The sequence below is a fragment of the Panthera leo genome, chromosome A1, assembly GCF_018350215.1.
Source record: "Panthera leo isolate Ple1 chromosome A1, P.leo_Ple1_pat1.1, whole genome shotgun sequence".
In the NCBI taxonomy this organism is placed as follows: domain Eukaryota; kingdom Metazoa; phylum Chordata; class Mammalia; order Carnivora; family Felidae; genus Panthera; species Panthera leo.
Genome location: NC_056679.1, coordinates 93973711 through 93981766, shown reverse-complemented (window position 1 = coordinate 93981766; position 8056 = coordinate 93973711). Strand labels below are relative to the sequence as shown.

Sequence of the window (8056 nt, the reverse complement as noted above, 5' to 3'; positions counted from 1 at the left end):
AATTTCTAACATAAGTTATATCCCTCAGTGCTCATGTATTTTCAGGAGAAAACAAGTCACATCAAAGTAATATTTTCCTAAATGTTATGTGATACATTTTTATAGCAACTTGAAAATTCTGAGTAAACTGAAAGTATGTTTAACAACAAAATAAATGCAGCTTATACAGCCACCTTATAGGTTTCTTAGTTTATTTTTTTTTAACGTTTATTTATTTTTGAGACAGAGAGAGACAGAGCATGAACAGGTGAGGAGCAGAGAGAGAGGGAGACACAGAATCTGAAACAGGCTCCAGGCTCTGAGCTGTCAGCACAGAGCCCGACTCGGGGCTCGAACTCATGACCTGAGCCGAAGTCGGACGCTTAACCGACCAAGCCACCCAGGCGCCCCAGGTTTCTTAGTTTAAATAAGGCAACAGTAAATTTGCATTCTGTACTGAATTTATAAATCCAGCTATTTTTATCTGAATTTATACGTACAGAATTTTATAGATACAGCATCTCACAAAACCATGCCCCATGTGCTGGAAATGTTGTGGGGTTTTTTTGGTTTTGTTTTCATTGTTGTTGTTGTTTGTTTTTTTGGGGGTTTTTTTGGCATCTGGCTATACAAAAGCCTCTGATTAATTAGACACTTTCTCCAAATTCATATAATGTAATTTTTTACTTTTCCAGAAAAATAGGAAACCAATCACTTTTTCCTCCTGAACAAAAGTCCTATTGCTACCAATTGCTCTTTTAATCTTGCTCCAAGAGAATTTTTTAAGCTTGGACATTTTGAATTGTGCCCCCATAGCTGGATGAAACACACCAGGAAATCTCCAAAGACAAATTTCAGCATGAGACTCATTTGGCGGATCCTTACAAAATAACAAAACAACATCCACAGAAATGCAACTAATGTAACTTTCAAGGAATTCGTCCATGGCAGAGTACTTAGAACAAGGAACTTGTAAACGAAAAGAAGAGATTCTGTTCATCTTGCTAACTGCCAGCCAGCATGTGTCCTCATGGAATAACCGATGCTTTCGGGTCTATTTGTGGAACTTTTGTTTGCAGCAGAGCATGCATACAGGGCCAGATCTCGTTGGTCTCTGTTCCGGAGAATGTTTCCAACACTCCCTTCTTCCGGTAATATTCCAGGACAGGTTTGGTTGGTCTTCGTAAACCTTCAGCCTCTTGATGAGCGTCTCTGGTCTATCATCCTCACGCTGAACGAAAGGCTCGCCGGTCACACGCCAACCACTTTGGGAAGTTTGAATTCGAGGTTGTAGACGCGCCCACGGCCTGGATGAATCCAGCGAGCGGAGAGGCGTTGCTGGATGACCTCGGAGGGCACGTTCAGGTTCAACACCAGGTGTATCTGATAAACTCTATCCAGGGCCTCAGCTTGTCGTAGTGTTCTGGGGAAACCACACAACAGCCAGCTCTCCTGGCTGAAATTTTTCAGCTCGTGAAGGGTCACCCGGGTCATGACGTCGTCCGGGATGAGCTTCCCCTGGTCCATGAAAACCTTGGCGAGCACACCGATCTCTATGTCCCTCAGCATGTTTTCTCGGATCAGGTCCCCGCTGGAGAACTTTTTCAGCCGGAAGTGTTTGGTGATGCGCAAAGCCAGGGTGTGCTTGCCGGAGCCCGGGGCGCCCCGGCGCCGCCATGGCTGCTGGGCAAGACCCGGCTACAGACGGTTGGGCCCGGGACTCCGGCCGCGTGTGCTCTGCAAGCTGCGCGCCCGGCAACGCGCTCCGGGGCCGTGGGCGGCAGGTGCAGCTCAGTGCAGCAAGGACGCAACCCCGCAGTGCAAGCGGGGACTGCACTCTGACCAAGAGCACGTTCGTAACTTGGAAGATGGAGCCAAGAAATCCTCCTGTTCACCATGCAGGAGAAAAGATGGTAAGTAGGAAAAGAAACTCCGGGAACATGAGGTGTAGATTCAAAGTTCCACCATTCACACGCAGAAAATGGAGAGGGTGGAGGGATACAGTATTTAAAGAAATGATTCAAGAAAGAATACACAAGAATTTCCTAGAGTTAAAGAATGGTATGCGTCGCAGGAATAGACATTCCAGAACACCGAGTAGAAAATATTGGCAAAGGTGTGAGTAAATAGAGCTCACACTCCTAGGGTGGGGTGTGCCCACAGTTAGTTTGGAAGGCAACTTGGCTGTGGCTATTGAAGTTTTATAAAACTGCTTCTCAGTGTCTTAAGATAAACTCTCAAAGTAAAACAAGAAGACATATGTAGAATGTTCCCTTCAGCCCCATTTATATAGACCAGCAGAAAAGGGTTAACAATCTAAATAGTCATTAATAAGAGAATACCTGGGGCACCTGGGTGGCCCAGCCAGTTGAGCTTACGACTTCCGCTTAAGTCATGATCTCCTGGTTGGTGAGTTCAAGCCCCACATCAGTGCAGAGTTGCTAGGGCTCCTCTGTCCCCCTCTCTCTGCCCCTCCCCCACTTGTGCTCTCTCTCAAAAATAAATAAAACGTTTGAAAAAATAACAAAAAAAGAAACTAGACGAGGGAGCCGTAGCCTGTCTAGCGCTTCGTAGGCTACAAAGAGAGCGATCTCCGTGTGCTAACGTGAAAAGATTTATAAGACGTTGTAAATGCAAAATGTTGCAGCCCCATGTAATTTATATTCAATTTATGTTAAAGTATGTTGCAGCTTGTATTTAAATATACGGGGGCGGGGGGGGGGGGGGGGGCGGCGGGGAATGCCTGGGGGCTCAGTGGGTTAAGCCTCTGACTCTTGGTTTCAGCTCCGGTCATGATCTCACAACTCGTGAGTTCGAGCCCCGCATCCGGCTCTGTGCTGAGCCGCAGAGCCTGCTTGGGATCCTCTGTCTCCCTCTCTCTCCCTCAGCCCCTCTCTCGCTCATTCACTCCCTGCCTCCCCCCCCCCCCCCCCCCCCCCCCCCCCCGACTCCCCACCGTCTCTCTCAAAAATAAATAAATTTTAAAACTCAAACAAACAAACCTGGGAAGTGAACTGGGAAGCCAGGTTTCAAGCAGTGGAAAGACAACTTGATTTTCTGTTTTTAAAAGATTGCTCTGCTTGCACGAATGGAAGGAGAATTCTGCAAGAATGTTGCTCTGCTGTTAGCAGGCTATCTCAGCAGGACAGCAGAGAGGTGAGAAAGGACACATTTACCTTTAATTCCCTCAAACGAGTGACGTTAAGCCCCTTTTCATTTGTCAGTGGGCCACTCCTCTACTTGATTTCCATGTAGGATTTTTATGCTGACGGTTATCTGCTGATCACTTCCTCGGAAAGATGCTTTAGGTTTAATTTATGACACAAGCCATGGAACAGTTGCCTCCTCAGCTTTGTCTTGGGTGGTCCATTTGGCTCAGTTCAGCATCTGAACGTGGATCATATGGAAGTAATCCTAATTTAGAAGGCTCCAGGGCCTCCAACCCTGCGTCCACGTCACTTCTCAGAAAGTTCCATAAAAATGACGTGATGCGTTGTTCTCATCCCATAAGCAGAGAGAGAAAGCTTTTTCCAGAGTAGAGACTGGGGGAGTAGAAGCATAATTTCTGTATTTGTATTTTGTGGCAGTAAAGTAGATGTTTGCTCTAATTGCTCAGACTTTTTAAAAATTGTTTCTGATATTTGGGATCTTTAAGTTAGTCATATAATCTCTTTAAAATTTTTTTAAAAAAATGTTTATTTATGTTATTTGAGACAGAGAGAGAGAAGGCTGTTGCATGGCAGAGGGGCAGAGAGAGAGGGAGAGAGAAAATCCCAAACAGGCTCCTTGCTGTCAGAGCAGAGCCCAACACAGGGCTTGAACTGACGAACTGTAAGAACATGACCTGAGCTGAGATCAGGAGTCAGATGCTTAACCGACTGAGCCACCCAGGTGCCCCTGTATGATCGCTTTTATTGTTGCTGTATTCAAAGGAGTTACACTGAATACATAAGAAGAGTCAGAATGTATGCAGATTTTTAATAGAAATTTGGCACGTATCCTCCAGCAAAGGAAAAAAAATGGTGTTATAATTGAAACAGTATCTTTGCATAATACTAATTGCTGTGTCTGATAAAGGAGCACACTCTCACCGCCTTTTAATTATATACACAAAAAGCGATGCCACCCAGGTCTTTCTCTCCTCCTGGATAGATTTAGACTTCTAGTATATTCAACCTTTAATTGAGACACCTAATTTGGTACCAGAATCTGATCTCAGAATACCCCAGAGAGTATCTTCAGAGAGTAGGCAGCATTGGCTGTGCTCCAGGCGTGAGAGGGAGAGGATGTGCTCCCCAGCGGCTTAGAACAGGCACAGTCCATGTTGGAGTGGAGGCACACGTCAGACTCCTAAAGCACAGGGTCATTTCTGGCTCCTGAGACCACCTCGTTCCTTCCTTCTTTTCCCAGGCTGATAGCACTTAACGCCGCTGAAGACACTGGTTATAAAACTTTTCTCAGCAGCACCCAGCAAGGGATTCTCTGACCAAAAACATAAAAGCCAGTGGCCAGGTAATAGCGTTTAAGACATTTGGCTGCACTTAGCAGAAAATGCCCAGTGCCCACCATATACGATTGTGGACTTTCGCTGAAACTTACTAGGTGTTTTTCACAATAACAGAAGCCAAATGGTGTAGCAGTAAAAGAAAAACAGAGGGAGCTCCTCAGATGAGGCCTGTTTGTGCAACCCCAATCATTTTGGGGTGAAAATTTCCGAGTTAATTTATTGCCCGCTCTAGGGAGAGTTAGCAGTTATAGGGCATCCACGAGACAGAGCTGGAAGCCACAAGGGTGATGAGAAGCTTGATAATCACTCATTCATCAATTCAGCAAACTTAAGTTGGGCATTTACACCTGTGACTTACTGTTCTTTTTTTTTTTTTTTATTTTTTTTTATTTTTTATTTTTTTTTTTAATTTTTTTTTTCAACGTTTTTTATTTATTTTTGGGACAGAGAGAGACAGAGCATGAACGGGGGAGGGGCAGAGAGAGAGGGAGACACAGAATCGGAAACAGGCTCCAGGCTCTGAGCCATCAGCCCAGAGCCTGACGCGGGGCTCGAACTCACGGACCGCGAGATCGTGACCTGGCTGAAGTCGGACGCTTAACCGACTGCGCCACCCAGGCGCCCCTGTGACTTACTGTTCTAAGCACAGGGGATGCAACCCATGTGAAAGAATGAAGCCTGAGTGTCTGTCCCCATGATACTCACCTTCTAGTAGGTATTATGGGATAGTGTTTCCTAGAGTGTGACAGCTTCTCTGGGGAATGTGAGATGGTTTTAGGTCTCTGCGTGAGAACATTCCCCTCCCCACCTCCAGATTTGATAAGTTTGTTTTATTTTATTTTTTAAACTATCATGAAAATGTCAAAGACACATGAAATTAGACAATGGTACAGCCCCAGGCACTCAATATCTGGTTTCATAATGATCAATGTTTTGCCAATGTTGTCCTCTTATTTTTTTTCTGGAGTATTTTCCAATCCTGTTCTTTTTTTCCCCCTAGGGTATTTTAAATAATAGCGTTTTTCATTTTGATGGTGCATATGCATGTTTTAATGTGTGTAAGGAAAAACATAACTAGTGCTCAAACCTAATATTTGGGAGTATTCTTGCTTAGGACAAAACTATACTAGAAATTTAAGTTTTAAAACTGGTACACAGGGGGGTGGGCAGCGCCTGGCTGACTCCATCCGTAGAGCATGTGACTCTTGGTCTCAGGGTTATGAGGTCAAAGCCCATCTTGGGGGTAGAGTTTACTTAAAAAAAAAAAATTAAGGGGCACCTGGGTGGCTCAGTCGGTTAAGCGTCCGACTTCAGCTCAGGTCACGATCTCAAAGTCCGTGAGTTCGAGCCCCGCGTCGGGCTCTGGGCCGATGGCTCAGAGCCTGGAGCCTGCTTCCGATTCTGTGTCTCCCTCTCTCTCTGCTCCTCCCTGTTCATGCTCTGTCTCTCTCTGTCTCAAAAATAAATAAACATTAGAAAAAAAAATTAAAAAAAAATTAAAACTGGTACATAGATATGGCAAAGTCCAACAAGTGAGTACATAAATGACTGACATTTGTTAACTATTGATAGAAGCAATAAGAAATGAAGAGGAGAGGGTAGACATTCCCCTTCATCTTCCTCCCTCATGAGGTTAGGATGGTCAGAAGAGATTCCTTCCAAAATAAAATAAGATAAAAACAGAGAGGGAGGGAAACCATAAGAGACTCTTAACTATAGAGAACAAACAGGGTTGATGGGGGGGTGGGGGGATGGGTGACGGGCATTAAGGAGGACACTTGTTGGGATGAGCACTGGGTGTTGTATGGAAGTGATGAGTCACTAAATTCTACCTCTGAAACCAACACTACACTATATGTTAACTAACTTGAATTTAAATAAAATCTTGCAAGAAAACATAAAATAGGGGTGCCTGGGTGGCTCAGTCGTTTAAACATCCGACTCTTGGTTCTGGCTCAGGTCATGATATCATGGTTCATGAGTTCGAGCCCTGTGTTAGGCTCTGTGCTGACAGCATGGAACCTGCTTAGGATCCTCTCTCCCTCTCTCTTTCTTTCTCTGTCCCTCCCCCATTTGCTCTCTATTTCTTTCTTAAAATAAATAAAAATACACTTTGAAAAATAAAATAAGAGAAAAAGAAAAAAAAGAAGAGATTCCTTCTTCTATGGAAAATGCTTAGCACCATGCTTGGCACTTAGTAAGCACCTACAGAAGAGGAGCTGATGTTGTTTTCGGAAGGCATCTTTGATTCCGGAGAACTGCTGTTGGCTAACATTTATTAAGCACTTACTGTATACACACACTGTTGTCAGAGAGTACAATACCTCGGGGCGCCTGGGTGGTTCAGTCGATTAAGTGTCTGACTTCGCTCAGATCATTGATTTTGTGGTTCACGAGTTTAAACTCCGAGTCAGGCTCTGTGCTGACAGCTCAGAGCCTGGAAGCTGCTCTGAAGCAGGTGTGTTTTGCCTTTTGCTCCGAAGGTCAGGTGTGTTTTTCTGCCTGACTCCTGGAACGGCCAGGAGGCAGTTGGGGAAAGAACCAGTTTGGAGGCCTCATGTACACCGGACTCTACCATTTTGCTAACATGGTGACCTTGAACATTTTACTGCACTTTTTCTGAGCCTCTGTTTCTTATGCACAAAATGGGGACAATCATGCTAACCCCCAGTTTTCAAGCATGAAGTGAAATAATTGGTATGGCAATCTGACCCTGTGGACACTCAACTAAATGTGCTATATTCACACAGCACTACCAAGGCATGTGATTTGGAGCGATCCTCTTCCCTCTTTGGGTCTTGTTATTCTCAACTGTAAAAATAATGGGGTTGACTCTTAAACGTCCTGCTAGGGAGAATGTTCCAGAATTCTAAAAAAAAATTTTTTTAATGTTTATTTGTTTTTGAGAGAGAGAGAGTATGACTGGGGGAGGAGCAGAGAGAGAGGGAGATGCAGAATTTGAAGCAGGCTCCAGGCTCTGAGCTGTCAGCACAGAGCCCACGTAAGGCTTGAACCCACGAACTGTGAGATCATGACCTGAGCTGAAGTTGGACACTTAACCGACTGAGTCACGCAAGTGCCCCTAACATTCCAGAATTCTATTCTGATTGGACCACAATAAATATTGCTGACTCTGAAGTTAATGAAAGTAAGTAGATAAACGTCCTTCTAGTGTGATTTTATTTGTAATTATTTCTAAGTGTTGTAGTCTGGATTCCTTAGAGAGCAGAGCGGGATAATAGTTTGTTTCTGCTGCTTTGTCAGGAGCACAATATCGGGGAGCAGAAGCCAGAGAATAGGTGATGTAGGAACGAGGCAGAGAGAAGGAGAGACATTTGAGCAGAGAGGTAAGTGAGCTGGTTGCCACTAAGTATTGCCAGTGGCTTTATTTCAGCACCGTCTCAGAAAAGCTGCATCTCAGAGCAGCCTGGAGTGAAAAAAAAAAAAAAAAAAAAAGAATAAATTTATCTACCAGTTTCCATCTCCTGTCGCACAACACTCACACCATGAGGTGTTAATTCCCCTGCAGTTCTGGGCTGCACGATTCTGGGCTCTGAAGCAGGGTCCCTT

At 44.6% G+C, this 8056-nt stretch overlaps 1 pseudogene; it reads right to left on the bottom strand.

The window, feature by feature from the left end:
* Window positions 1-484: 484 nt before the first annotated feature.
* Window positions 485-1898, bottom strand: LOC122200108 (annotated as a pseudogene).
* Between the last annotated feature and the right edge of the window lie 6158 nt (window positions 1899-8056).